At 31.5% G+C, this 16,126-nt stretch overlaps 2 long non-coding RNA genes across 2 annotated transcripts; both read right to left on the bottom strand.

Annotated features, from left to right (window-relative positions):
- Positions 1-747: 747 nt before the first annotated feature.
- LOC136276487 (uncharacterized) lies at positions 748-2,364 on the bottom strand. The gene is made up of 3 exons (XR_010714953.1): positions 2,297-2,364; positions 1,728-1,946; positions 748-1,462 (listed from the first exon to the last, which is right to left on the bottom strand). It is a non-coding gene; the product is annotated as an uncharacterized lncRNA (long non-coding RNA).
- An 8,907-nt stretch (positions 2,365-11,271) lies between these two features.
- LOC136276476 (uncharacterized) lies at positions 11,272-12,695 on the bottom strand. The gene is made up of 3 exons (XR_010714929.1): positions 12,657-12,695; positions 12,027-12,217; positions 11,272-11,729 (listed from the first exon to the last, which is right to left on the bottom strand). It is a non-coding gene; the product is annotated as an uncharacterized lncRNA (long non-coding RNA).
- Positions 12,696-16,126: the final 3,431 nt, after the last annotated feature.

A 16,126-nucleotide genomic window follows, 5' to 3' on the forward strand; every position in this document is an offset into this window, starting at 1 on the left:
CTGCAATGGGGGTCAAGTTTTACATAGGATTATTTATAGAAAAAACTTTTAAAATCTTCTTCTCGAAAACTATTTGGCCAGAAAAGCTTAAACTTGGGTAGAAGCATCCTCGTATGGTTAAGATTCAAATTTGTTTCAAATCATGATCCCCGGGTAGGGTAGGGCAACAAGGGGGAAGGGGGGGGGGGCTCAAATATTTACTTTAGAAGATACAGAGAAAATTTTTAAAAATCTTCTGGAAAAGCATTCAGCCTAAAAATGCTGAAACTTGTGTGAAAGCACAGGTTGTGCAGTTTCAAGCTTGATCAAACCATGATTCCCTGGAGAAAAGGGGGGGGGGGGGCACAAAGGGGGGGGGGGGTTATATAGGAATAGAAAAATCATTTAATATAGGAATAAAGGAACATCTTCTCACAAATACTTAAACAAAAAAGGGAGCATGGTATTTACTATAAAAATATGTAGATAAAAGTCGGCAGATTTTTTTTTTTTAATTTTTAGTGCAAGATCTACTGTATCTTATTGGCTTTCTTTGGTGGTTCATGCGGGTATAAATGTGGCCAGCTCTGACGAAAACACACATTACCCTCATCAGCGCATGAACCCTATAAAATACCAAAAGAGAGCATTTTTCTCTTTATATTTACATCTACCTCTGAATCATTTAATCAACTATCCATAATTTTATTAAAAAAGTAGTGAAAAATACGTACATAAACTAAATATTGTTATTGTCGATCAGAACTTTACATAAAAGGAACAGCTAATTCTCCATAAACGTGAAGGTTACCTCGGTAACTTCAACTAATTGGAAGCCTGGGGTCACTCTTCGCTCATCAAATTAAAGCGGACATTTAATTACCTGAACAATGCATTTGAGAGTAGTTTTAAACGAATGTGGGTACTTATACTCGAACGTCATTTTACTTATCTTACTACAACTATTCGAATAAGATGTCGTGTATCGAAAATTTATTTAAAGAACAGTACACAAGAATGATCGGCAAAATTTCTGAAACTGCGTTTGAAATACTTTTTAAAAGTTAATATATTTTCAGTTTGTGTTTTGATTACAGTTTGTATCCAGAAAATGAAGTATACTTTTTATACATATTAGCCGTTCCACTGAAAACTCCGATCCAAACTTTATCTCCTTTCTTTAGCTTCACTATTGTCATTTTGCTACAGGGGAGAATAATTTTGGATGTCTGATCATGACAATGGTTCCACGATTTAAATTTGCCATTTACGACAAGTGAAGTATAGGCTGGTAAACCTCCCAATGCAAGAGTTGACCAGTCAAACACGTAGATTCCGCCGCTATGGGCCGTGAAGATTCCGGTAGAGGCGTCGTATCCCTGCCCTTCGTTCAGATCAACTGTTTCGAACACAACCGGAGCTTTTGTGGCAAGATTTCTTTTCTCATTTTTTAATCGAACATCAAAAGCAACCACTCGGTCATCTAAAACCATCGTAAGAAACAACGTCAGATACACGTTCATGCATCATTATATGAAACTTCTTAACATACTTGTAGAATATAATTTTAAGTCATTTCCGTAGCTTTTTATACAATGGGAAAATTAGTTACATTAATTACGAACACAAATTATAGCATTCTATGCAGTTTTCGAACCAAGGCAAAATAACTTACAAAAAGTGAAGATTTATTTAAAAAATATCATTATTATTCCGATCATTTAATAAGAGACACGATAAAAACATACACTTATCATTAAGATTACTTTCACTTGTCTTAGACGTCCTAGAATCATTTTTACAGTTGTTTCTGACGAATCCCACAGCCAGACAGGTTTCTTCCACGCTTTTATAATCCTCTCTGAATAATTTCAGACCAGGTTTTGGTGACACCTTGTCACACAATCCACACTGTATTGTGATCATCAGTAAGGCAAATGTCAAAAACATCATGAAACCTATCAAAGCTATTCAGAAGTTAATTAATCAAAATAAGATACGGTATAAATTTGAAATCAAAATATTTGAAAAGAATGGGAATCTTTAATGCGATTAATGAAAACAAACCATATGCTGCCTTATTAAAATGAATATTTTTTATATGTGTATTGCACGTACTGATAAGCAGAGATATTTTTGAATGAAACATCAGTATTTTATCCTTTTAGAAAGTATATAGTATGGTGAATCCTTTTAAAAAAATTGTGATCAGTTAATATGGATATTAGGTTGAAAATAATTCGTGATTGTATATACCATTAAAAATTAAGAAAATGAAAATAAGATATACTTTAATAAAGAAAAGTTCAGTACTTACTTGTATACATGTACCAACTCTCACTTTCAATAGTAAATGATATGTACAATCATAAATTTGAAGATCCATTATATATATACAGTATTTTATTTATAGGAAAAATATAGAAAAATTCACCTACGTTTTGTAACAGCTTGGACATTAAAATGTAAAATAATACCAGAAATTAGTTTATTTAATATACTGAAAAGTGCTTAGTAGACTTGTGAATTGTCTCTTTCTTTGATGATTAAGTAAGCGCAGAGGCTAATGGGGCCTATCCTTGTTGTGTTACAACTTAAACAGACATACTTTTTATCGTCTTATCAACATATAAACTGTCTTGCCATTTTATATTTGCAAATATTTTGCATTGTATTGAGATATTTTATTGTGATGCATTAGTTTTCTTGCTACATGTGTATATGCAACATTAACATTAAAAGAATTTGGAGTTAAAAATGATAAATTAAAAATAAGTTTTAGTTACACATGTATCGAGAAGAAATGTTTACTTAGAACAACGAATTCATTATAGGTATATTGATTTAAATAAATTGTATGATTTAATTTCTTGGGAACTTATTGCCAAACATTTTGTAATCGAATAAACTTCACGGGCACGAAGGCTCTAATGGTACGTCACCTAAATCTGAATCTAGCTCAAGGTAGTAAATGAAAACATTAATAAATACTGTAGAATTATTGAAATTCGTGAAGGCTCAATTTTAATGAATTTTGTTGATTCTCTCATCCATAAATTTACTACCATTTACATCAACAACGAATTTCAATAAATTTATCATACAAGTAATTCCACGAAATTTTGGACCCATTAACCTTTGAAATATTAAGCAATCCACAAAAATAGCCTCACGGAATTCGATCCACAAAATGAGTGTAAAAGTCAAATATTTAGCATCCAAATATCTGCATTTGTAATCGCAGTTAAGGGTGGTAAACATAAACAGTCCAACCATCAAATTATAATCACGATTCAATAATCAGGTTTTTACTACTATCTCTCATCGATTGGTCTTGTTTCACGCATTTGTTTTAAAATTGATATAACATAATCTAGAAGAATTCTTTTAGATGATAATTCACCCTCTCAATTAGAATATAATCTAACTACATGCACTATATCAAAGGCTATCATGTGTGACATTTTTAAAAGAGCGTTGCATTTTCTTATTGTCATGTTAATTCGCTTGGCGAACAGACTTACATCAAATCATGATAATAATAAAAAAAAAGCAACGCTCATGCCCAAATTTCATGCATAGTGTGGCATTTAAAGCAAATACATTTATTTTTTTTTATTGTTAAAGCTTTGGTCATAAAAAAAACCCACACATTTTAAGGACATTATATCATTCAATATCCTTTCATGTAACATACTGAAATCTGACTGGTTTAGACACAGTTTATGATCTGTTCTATTACCCTCAGTGTTTGCAACCCACTGGCAACAGGTAACACAACGAATTGTAACTTGCACCTAAATTATGTGCGTACGGTTCGCCGTAGAATTTATGTCATTCTTATAGGAAGGCAGTAAGGTTTTATTTAAAATTAAGACATTCAGTATAATAAACCAAATAGTGCCTGTTTGAGAGGATAACAGTTGAAATTGACACCCATCGCAGAAATCCCTTGTCAACCTCCGCTTCGCGTCGGTTGACAATGGTTTTCTCGAGGTGTCGATTTCAACTGTTATCCTCCCAAACAGGCACTATTTATATTATGTGTGCATTAAGAATTTCACGTAGTTTATATGTTCTACCAACAGTATCGAATTTCATTTTACCTCTTATATAAAAAGTAACAAAAAAAAAAAAAAGAAATTCATACCATATTGCTTAAATAGAGGTCATGGAGCAACCCTCTAACTTCGATACCAAATATTAAAATGAATTTCAATCAAAATATAAAGAAATTACCGTTCTTTGGTTATAAAAAAAATTAAACTGTCAATATCAGCTTACATGCGTCGTCTAGAGCTAGATTCAAATTGATCCGTCAAATCATTAAAACAACCACCCCAGCAAGGTGAATTCAACAACATTATATTCGAAATCTGTACCCAGGAAATGAAAACAAATTGATATCGATTTGACTATTAATCCTACGAAAGACGAATAGGGCCACATGAAAAATATTTTTATCTCGTAATTACGAGAAAAGATCTCGTTATAACGAGTTCATTATCTCGTTATTACGAGAAAAGATCTCGTAATTACGAGAAAAGATCTCGTAATTACGAGAAAAGATCTCGTTATTACGGGAAAAGATCTCGTTATTACGAGTTAATTATCTCGTTATTACGAGAAATGATCTCGTACTTACGGGAAAGATCTCGTTATTACGAGAAAAGATCTCGTTATAACGAGAAAAGATCTCGTTATAACGAGAAAAGATCTATATAAAATGGTGCGTTTCTGAAAAGAATTCCAAGTCGACTGGATCACCCTTCCAGGCTATCTTTTTCATTCGAGAAAAGTTGATTTAATTTTGAGTAATATTTAAAATAGAACGATCATTATTTAATAATTTCTACATATCAAACTGATCGGATTTGAGATTTTATCTTATTTGGATAAAAGGAAAGAACTTCATGTAATTTTTCTATTCAACTATATATAATTTAATCCCACTCTGAAGTAAATACCAGGTAGTCCTATAGTCGTAAAAACACAATTCTTTTAGTTACAGATAACTTTAATAATACAGGATTTACCCGAATTGTGTTTCATATGTTCATACACAACCTACATGTATATTGAAAATAATTGATTTTGTATATTAACATTTCGGATTCTGAAAAAAAATACACGTATCCTTCTTAATTGTCAATAAATAGTTCAATGAATTAATTAATCAATCTGGTTTGCTACTTCTTCTAAAATTTCTTTAAAACTGATTGGCCCGATTTTATATCAAATTATGTGTACGCTCTTAAACGACGATTATGCTAAGTATGTCTACATTAATAGACATTGCAGTACATGTAGTTTATACACATTACATAAAAAGAATAGAATGATGAAATGCGCCAATTCAAATAGATCTTTTCTCGTAATAACGAGATAATTAACTCGTAATAACGAGATCTTTTCTCGTAATTACGAAAAAATTATCTCGTAATAACGAGATCTTTTCTCGTAATAACGCGATCATTAACTCATAATAACGATTCTTTTGTCGTAATAACGAGATAATTAACTCGTAATAACGAGATCTTTTCTCGTAATTACGAGAAAATTCTCTCGTAATAACGCGATCATTAACTCATAATAACGAGATCTTTTGTCGTAATAACGAGATAATTAACTCGTAATAACGAGATCTTTTCTCGTATTTACGAGATCTTTTCTCGTAATAACGAGATAATTAACTCGTAATAACGAGATCTTTTCTCGTAATTACGAGATAAAAATATTTTTTTAAGTGGCCCTATTCGTCTTTCGTATAATCCATTGTTATCGTTCTTGTGCAAATTTGTTTGTATCATATTCTCATATCAATATTTAAACTCCGTTTTTTGTTATCTCGATAACGCAAACAGCAATTAAACTGAAAATATTCAACAAGGTACTTTAAGTTATATAGAAATCACAAGATACAATTAAGCACATATAAGCCTAAATAAAAGGTTACAAAACTTTATATCTTGCCAATACAATAAATAAGGACGGTTCATAAGTTGAAACACATCAAGTGTAGAGCCGGGTAGGCTTCAGTACGTACGAATTTCAATATTAAATATTTTATTATTTGACTTTAAATTTGCAATGCTTATACAATTGATTTTGTTTATATCGAAAAACTTGTGTAATGTAAGTTGGAATCTTGCTTAAACATGTTAAAAATGTCTGTTGCAATCTTAGATTTGAACCTAAATAATTTAATTTGTTATCATTCACTTCTTCTATATACAATAGAGTGGATCTATAAATTTTCATTATGCTAATTTTGAAGATAATCTTTTGGTCAAAAAGGATTCCCTGACATGTAAAAAGAGTCCTTGCAATAAAGACCATGAATGTAGTTTTTATTGACTTTATCGTCGAGTGGTCAATTAAATTAATAATATTGAACGAATTTTTTGTGTACAAGTAAACGAGTAAGTCAAATGTAATTATTCGAGAAGCAATAGAGTATAAACACATTTTTCATCAAATCACTAATCACATACATTGTATTTGATTTGACGTATATACCCTAATAATAAGCATTATTCACACACGTCTAATAATTGAGATATCTATGAAGACAACAATGTCTGTGAAAATGGACACAGGTTTTGTATGTATAGTTTAACTAAATATCTGAAAGCTAATTGAAACCACGAAATGACGTCAGATTCCACTTTATTGCCAAGATATCTTCCGGTATTGCATTTCTTTTTAAGTTGCAGGTAAAAAAGTAGTTTTCTAATTTAGGTACCTTACAACATCAAGGCGAAAACTTTTTAATAGACTATAAATACTTATAATTATGAAAAACTATGTCAAGAAGAAGTGAGCCGCCTTAATTCAAGAGAAAAGTTTAAATATAATCAGGCATAGACCAATCAACTTGAATTGCAAAAATATTTAAAACTAGATACGATCTCGTTACGAGTAACGAGTAGGTCTTCCGTTCAATTTTTAAACGATACGATTAAAATATAAATGAAATTTCAAATTTCCCCCTCAACCACTCCCTTTCAGATAATGCATACGATTGTCAATATCCCTTGAAATGCTTAACAAAGAGTTTTGCTTTTTCACATACAGCACATTTAAGGTTTAAGATTTTAGTCCCCTAAAATACCTAATTACGTTATTAATTGGTTTAGAAATTCGTTTTACAAAGTGCTATTGTTACGACCAACAACTTTGTTTCTATAATGCATTACAAAATCTTGATCATTTTGAAGTTATTTGTAATAGACTTTACGAGTATCTTGGCCCCTAATTTAAGGGGCCAGTCCTATTTTCTTGAGTTCATTTGAACGGTCTCACGAATACTAACATTTTTTGTTCTTACACGTATCTAGAATTGTTGTTCATTTTTTAGATACAAATGATTGAATATTTTAGGGGCCAGCCCTCTAGATCCTTAATGGGGACAGACATTGGTGTTTTGATTAATGGAATCGATTAAAATCATCAATGCAAGCATTTTCTCTTCAACAATGCTTAACAAAATATGTCTATTTTTCTAGATAAATTGTGTCAAAGTTTTAGTACTTTGGCCCCTAAAAATCCCTAATTACGTAATAAATGGGCGTAGCAACGATCTTGCCTGATAGATATTGTTACGGTCAACAACTTTGCTTCTGTAATGCATTACAAAATCTTTATCGTTTTGAAGTTATTTGTAATAGAGTTTATGAGTGTCTTGGCCCCTAATTTAAGGGCCCAGCCCCTATTTCTTGATTTTGTTGGAAAGGACTTTTGATTATCTACCACTTTTGTTATATATGTTTTAACAAAATATCAACTTATAAAAAGATACAGATCAAAACGTATGAAAAATTTGATTCGAAATTCGTACCCAATTTTCGAGCCTAGGCGAGCTCATAGAAATGGCGCCACTGGCGCTAAAAAACTACATTGTGCACAACTTTAACCTATGGTCTACCTATCCTGAAAATTTCATATTCCTATCTCTTATAGTCTCTGAGTTTATGTCTGCACAAAATGGGTCGTAAAAACTGACAAAATCGGCCGTAAATCGGAACCGGAAGTGCAGATTTCAAAATTTCAAAAAACTTCTAGAATTATGACCACTGGCAATCATCTGTGAAAAAATGGTCGAAATCGGCCGAATAGTTTTCGAGATATCGCGTGCACAAAATTTTGGGAAAAAAATAATAATAACTAGATCTCGTTACGAGTAACGATTAGGTCTTCCGCCCGATTTTATTTTCATATGATACGATGAAATATCGATATTCTCTGCCAAATCTGCGATCTTGGTGAATCTAGGTTTTTTGTCTCGAGACCGAAAACGGACGAACAAAAGAGGTTTATGAAAATAAAAGCTAGGTTTTTTATACATTTGTTTAGTGTACACCACTGTTAATCATGGAAGATGAAACACCAAAGATAATCAGTTAAACTTGTGAAAAAAATAAATTGTTTGAACTCTTCTGGTGAGTACAGGAAGTGACGGTTGACAGAAGAAAACCCGTTAAATATATCTTCAATCGATTGTCTATCATTTATAAAAGTTTGTGTCTCAATCACTTACAGTGATTAAAATCTCGCTGGTATCAATTTTGTAAAAAGGCTAGGTACCAAAGATATTTGAAATCTTGATTGTTTTCAAGTTATCTGTAATACAGTTTACGAGTGTCTTGGCCCCTCATTTAAGGGGCCAGTCCCTTTTTCTTGAGTTCAATCGAAAGGTCTCACGAATACTAACATTTTTTGTTCTTACACCCATCTAAAATTGTTGTTCATTTTTGAGATACAAATGATTGAATATTTTAGGGGCCAGCCCTCTAGATCCTTAATGGGGGCATACTTTAGAGTTTTGATTAGTGGAATCGATTAGAATCATCAATGCAAACATTTTCTTTTATACATTGCCTAACAAAATATGTCTCCTTCTCAAGATATATTGCATCAAAGTTTAAGTACTTTGGCCCCTTAAAATCCCTAATTACGTCATAAATGGGTGTGAAAATGATTTTACCTGATAAATATTGCTACAATCAACAACTTTGCTTCTATCTTGCATTACAACATTTTGATCGTTTTTAAGTTATTTGTAATAGAGTTTACGAGTGTCTTGGCCCCTAATTTAAGGGGCCAGCCCCTTTTTCTTGATTTTGTTGGAAAGAACGTTTAATTATCTACTACTTTTGTTATATATGTTTTAACAAAATACCAACTGATAAAAAGAAACAGATGAAAACGTATGAAAATTTTGAATGAAAATTCGTACTCAATTTTCGAGCCCAGGCGAGCTCCAAGAAATGGCGCCACTGGCGTAAAACAACATAATAGTGCACAACTTCAAACTATAAACTACCTATCCTGAAAATTTCAAAGTCATATCTCTGATAGTTTCTGAGATCAGCTCTGCACAAAATAGGTCGTGAAAATGTGCATAATGGCCGATAAATCGGTACCGGAAGTGACGACAGAAAAAATCTCAAAAATGTATGAAGTTTACATCAAGTCCCATCTTCTGTGAAAAAATGATTGAAATCGGTCGAATAGTTTTCGAGAAATCGCGTGCACAAAATTTGTGGAAAAAAATAATAATAAGAAGAAATCGTACGAAAACTATAAGGTCTTCCGTTGGAAACGGAAGACCTTAATAAGAAACAGTACGAAAACTATAAGGTCTTCCGTTGGAAACGGAAGACCTTAAATATATACCATTAGATATATCTCCTTCTTAATACGTTCGAAAACGCATGAATTCGAAAATTAAGTATTCATTCATTAAAGTAATGTACTTTGTAGGTCAGATATTTTAGTAAGCCAAACAGAATGCATACCATTCTAAATTAATATAAATAAAACAAAATATAAGTTTTGATAACGATATCTGACCGACGGAGGTAATGAAAATTTAAGTTCACTTTTTTATATTAGCTTTTAACTTTGGACGACGTTTACTCAGAATGAAAAAAATTATCCAATGATGATAATGAGAAACTATCTATCGTAATAGACATCTGATTTCAGTGTTATTTTTCACTTTTGAAAAGTAGGTCAATGACCTAACTTTTTAGTTAATGGTTATTTCATTTTTTTAAAGGAAGAAAACTCCCTTAATATTAACATTAAAATTGAGATTTCCTTAATTAAAAAACATATAACAAACAATTAGTTTTCTTGTTCATTTTGCTCTGCACTGCCTCAGTTTGTCTATTGTGTCCTTCAAATTTGTCCCTGTTCTGTTATCATATAATTTCGAGAAAATGGGACGGAATTTACATGTTTGTACAGTACAAAGAAAGCGTTAATGATAAGCAAGCCTGAAATTTTATTTTTTTTGACAAATGAATTAATTTCAGAATTATCATTTCATCTTCCTTCGTGCTTGTGTGCAATAAACGTAAAATGTGAAAAGTGTTAAACAAATGTGAAGTTATTTTTTTTTCCTTCAAAATTCTCATCTGCATTTGTGTAGCTTTAACTATTAAAGTGTAGCTTCAATGCAGAAACGAGAAAACAATGATATAAAAAATGAAGTAATCATTGTTTTTTCAAGCACTTCTGATTCTGATAACGCTTCTGCAACAATCAATGCTTTTTGGATCGTTTATGATTCTGATGAAGCTTTTGTTGCCTTACAGGATTGATGGTGGGTATAAGGTGACCCTTTCGGTCTATCTGTATGCCATTCGCTCCCACCTTCTGTTCACTCTGGACTTTGACACGGAGGGAGAAGGGTCGGACAAGGAACACAGCTTCTACAAGAGGGGAGTGGCCATCATCTCATCAAATCTTGGATAAATGTGACCATTACCTACTTCAGTGATATCTGAATGGCAAATGATGTTGTGTCTAGTGTAAGAAAATGCGTGTCTAATGGATTAGTACTAGCAAAATAGCTTTTTATAAAAGGAATTGTTGAGAAATTATAAAGATCTTTCTGTGAAGTTATTATGCATTGTCTCTTCTATTCTTTGCATACATGTACATGTAACACAGTAAAAAGCTACTTTTTTATTTGCTAAATATGCTTAATTTGATCAGATCAACCATTCAGACCCCGTGGCCATAAAACATAGACAAGCTCACTTTTGATCTCAGTCTCACTTTTTAATATATATATATATATATATATATATATATATATATATATATATATATATATATATATATATATATATATATATATAATACACAAATTATACACAAATTCCAACCAGTTACTTGCAGGTTTTCTGGTTGTGCATATAATGATACGCATTTCTTGAATTTTTAAAACCGCTATTTAGCAGTGTAAATGACATTGCATGAACAATAATTAAGAATATGGTTATTGCAAGTTTTTATTCTTTTTTAATATCCATATTTGAAAATAGCTTTGAGTTTGCATTCTGATTACAGTTTATAACCTGAAAATGATGTATACTTTTGATACATGTCAGCTGGTCCATTGAAAACTCCGATCCAAGCTTTATCTCCTTGCTTTAGCTTCACTATCGCCATTTTGCTACAAGGTAGCCATGTCTTAGAAGCACCGTCGTTACAGTAATTCCATGACTTGATCTGGTCGTTCACGACAAGTGATGTGTGGGCATATTCACCTTGCCATGCAAGAACTGTCCAGTCAAACACGTAGATCCCGCCGCTAGGGGCCGTGAAGACTCCTGTAGATGGGTTATATCCAAGTCCTTCGTTTAGATCAACTGTTTGGAACACAATGTGGGCTTTTGTAGCAAGATTTCTTTTATGATTTTTTAATCGAACATCAAAAGCAACCACTCGGTGATCTATAATTATCGTAAAAGAATAGGTAAGAAACATATACATGGATCATATAACTTTACATACTTAGAAAATATAGTTTTAAGTAATTTCCAAAGCTACTGATACTCAAGAATTTTAAGTTAAATATGAACATAAAGTTATAGCTTTTTATGTTATCCGGAACAAAGGCAAAATAACTTACAGGAAGGGAAGATTTAAAAAAATATTATTATTATTTTTATTCCGATCATTTAACAAGAGAAACAATAAAACCCACAATTATCATTAAGATTGCATGCAGTATTGCAAAAAGGTAATACTTTCACTTGTCTTTGTAGTCTTAGAATCATTTTTACAGTTGTTTCTGACAAATCCCACAGCCAGGCAGGTCTCTTCCACGCTTTTATAATCCTTTTTGAATACTTTCAGGCCTGGTTTTGGTGACACCTTGTCACACAATCCACATTGTATTGTGATCATCAGTACGACAAATGTCAACGACATCCTGAAACTTATCAAATATATTTAGAAATTAATTGATGGTAAGACATGTTGTCAATTTAAAAATCATAATATTTCAAAGAAAAGTGAGTATATACTCAGATTAACGAAAAAATTGCATGCAGATTGTAGAAAATACTACTTTATTATGATATTTTATCCTAAGAAAGCAACACCTCGAATTTGAATAAATTGTTTTTCATATTTTTAGATAATTCAAACATTAGAAACTGTTATCTATCTTCTAAATGTCTTTTAACTAGCACAGAGAAAAATTCTACCGCAAACAAATTTTAATTTTATACACATATTGTTAATTATTTAATAAAATTTTCTGTTAGTTTTTGTCAGTAGTTATGGATATTAGATTGAAGGCATTGAATGATACTTTATACCATTAAAAATAATGCAATTAGAAGAGCTTTAAACTAGAAATGGTCAGTACTTACTTGTATAGCAACTCTCAGTTTCAATCGCAAATGATTTGTCAGTAATGAAATGAAGATCCGTCATATATTTATAGTATTTCATTTATGGAATAAATATATAGAAAAGATCACCCTACGTTTTGAGTACATTGAGTACATGTACATGAGTACATTGACAAGAGTAACGGATTCATTATTAGTATATTGACATAAATATGTTTTAATTTTTTTTTAACATATTGCAAAAATATTGTTAAAATATAATTCACAGGCGCGGGATTTCTAATGGTACATGTACACCTCCTAAATCTGAATCTAGCTACATGTAAAGGTAGTACATGCAGACTGACGTTGATATGAAGACCAACACAGGTACTGTAGAATCATTGAAATTCGAGTAGGATCAATTTTCATGGATTTCGTTGTCTCCCTCATCCATGAAATTACACCAACAACGAATTTTAATCAACTGATCATACAAGTAATTCCACCAAATTTTTACTTTTAATTAAAGTTTTTATTAAGGTACCTCACTACACCTACACTTATACTTTTTAAGACACTACGCCATAAGATGGCGATTTAAATGTATTTTTAAACTGTTTATATCGTTCAATTGTGTTTTATATCGTCGTAGCTCAGTGGACAAAGTATTGAGCTTCTGAACTGCAGATTATGAATTCGAATCCGCATGGAGCTTTTGTTCATGTTAACTGAATTATATTTTTGAAAATGTAATTTTTCATTCAAAATTGCGCATTTTTTGCCTAATAGACTTAAATACTTCTTCTTCATAATCAAGTGATTTTGCTGATTTGAGAAAATATTTCACGGTGTAGTGAGCCACCTTATATTTCAAGGGCAGAACAAAATATGCACCAAAAGTTTCACGTAGTTTAAATATTAAATTCCAATATCAGTATCAAAACTCATTTTACATGTCAAATGGAAAGTAAATAAAATAAGATAGAGGTCCATACAGAACTGTTTAAAAAGAGATCATGGAGCAGCCCTCTAACTACGATAAGCACCAATGTAAATTGCAATTAACATTCAGAAGATGAGATCACAAAAGTATAAAAATAAGTACTCTCAGTAAATGGCAGGGTTGCAAACATGCGTATGCTTTGTCTGCTCGGTCGAAAGGTTGTGAGAAGCAACGAGGATCGAAAACCTCTGATTGGTAAGATGTTTTGAATATGAACCTAAATATTTTGCAATTATTCACATGTAGTTCTCCCACAATAGATCGGATTCATATTTTCTATTTTACAAATTTTGGAGATCATCTTTGTCTTCTTGAATATAAAATGGATTCCTTTACATGTACATGGAGTTCTTCTAATGAAGACTATGAGACAGTATATTTTGGGCATCAAACTATATTTTACTGAGTATATTGTCGGGTGGTCGGTTATATTAATAAATGAACGAATTTTTTGAAAAAAATGGTGGAAGTAAACGAGTGTGTCAAATGATATTGTTCGATCAGCAATGGAGTATTCATTTGTTGAACTGGTTCTAATTGAGATGGTCCTTACTCTGACAGCTATGAAGACCACTAGGTCTTTTAAAAATTCTGGCCGACGGAAGTCGTAAAACTTTAACGATTACTTTATTAAACCATTTAACTTAAAATCGTTCTTATATTGATATGCCTACATAAGTTGTAAGGCATCGATTTAAATTGCTTGCATAAAAACGGATTTAAGATTTCATATTTGCAATAAAAGGTAGTCTGTGTGCTTTAATGGAACGTATAAATGGCAAACTGTAATGACAAAACTCAATAGTGAATCGTGTACCCATACAAATTGAAGTAAGTATTGGTTCTGGTGAATAAAATTTACAATAAATAACACTTTCTTTTATCTTGCTTCCTTTATTATTACTAAGTACATATTTTGTTAACTTACTGTCTATATGCATTGGGCTTGATATTTTGGTTTACCTTAAACAGAAAAAATATTAAATTCTTTAATATCATATGTAATTTTCTCTATTGCAATAAAACATCCCCCCCCCCAAAAAAAAAAAAAATTCATGTATCAATTATGTTTCAAAAGTCTATTCAATGTACATTTCCAAAATATATATATATATATTAGTTACTGTTTTAAACCACATGAACAATCTATAAAGCGGTCCACATAATGAAAAATATATTTAATACTTAATTCAAATGAAAACGGAGAAAAGAAATCACTTTATTAGTGACTCTTCCAAAAATCTATTTTGCATCGTATTGGAGGCTCGTTATTGTAAATGAACAAAACGCAACAATCAATTTCCGTCGATATTTTTGTCGATGTTAAATAGCAAAAAAGCACTTCGGCTACTATCTACCTTTCTACTGAGTATTTCAATATAATGTACATAATTATATGGGAAATACTAGAAGGCAATGCAAAAGAGCCAAACTACAAAGGTAATCTTCATAAATCAGAAAAAAATAAATACTACTTCTACTTGTGAAATTTCATGTTTGTTTTAAACATTTGCTTTGAGATTAATGTATATGGAAGTTTGAATATTGTTTTCCGATTATAGATTTCAAGCGTATGATTGAGAGACTTGTTTTTCCCCAGGCCTCCATCACAACAACCAGAGAATATGTGGCTCAGGCCAACAGTTGGTCTCTTGACGAGCTCTACCTTTATGTTAGGCATTCTGCTTAATACATGCAGATGTATAAATATGATTTTATAAAAGTTTAATGGTTGCCAAACTTCTTACCATTCATAGTAATTAATGTGATTAGCAAATGATTATACATACTAGGCTACCTGTATTTTCGAATATCAATACAATGTAATTGAAGCAGTTATAATTGCAGGTAAGAGTGGACTAACAAAGCAGTAGAAAAACACCCATATCGAAGTTACTAAATGTGTGTAAAAGAAATTCAGATGGATGTTATTGTGTTTATGAAATAATTATTTGATATGTGTGAGTTGTTTATAAACATCATTAGCTAAAATTTTAGATTAACTGTTGCTATCATTTGAAACCTTGGGGTTTTTTTTTTATCAAAATAATGTTTTAATGTTTATTAATGCTGTAGGTCTGAAGATCCACTGAGCTGCCAGTTACCCTGCTCCGCTGGATCAGGTGTGTACAAGATTTCTGTCAAACTCCTCCAATTCTGATCTCTGTTATTTTATATTATGCACCTTTTAGTGATACGTGATAAAGTTTATCAATGTGTACAGTAGTTTTTTTTTCTTCTTTCATTCTCTCAGTGTCTATACCAGGTAATGTGACTGTAGTTGCCTTGTAGTTTCGTTGTTCACTTGCCCTATACTGCCTCAAGTTGTCTATTGTGTCCTTTAAATTTGTCCTTGTTCTGTTATTATATAACCTAAAGAGAGTGGGACGGAATTTCCATGTTTGCACAGTACAAACAATTACGTAAATATTGTGTTAAGCAAGCCTGAAATTATTATTTTTTTGACGAATAAAATTATTTTAGAATTATTGTAATGATTTCA

Source organism: Magallana gigas, chromosome 6 (genome assembly GCF_963853765.1).
Source record: "Magallana gigas chromosome 6, xbMagGiga1.1, whole genome shotgun sequence".
NCBI lineage: Eukaryota > Metazoa > Mollusca > Bivalvia > Ostreida > Ostreidae > Magallana > Magallana gigas.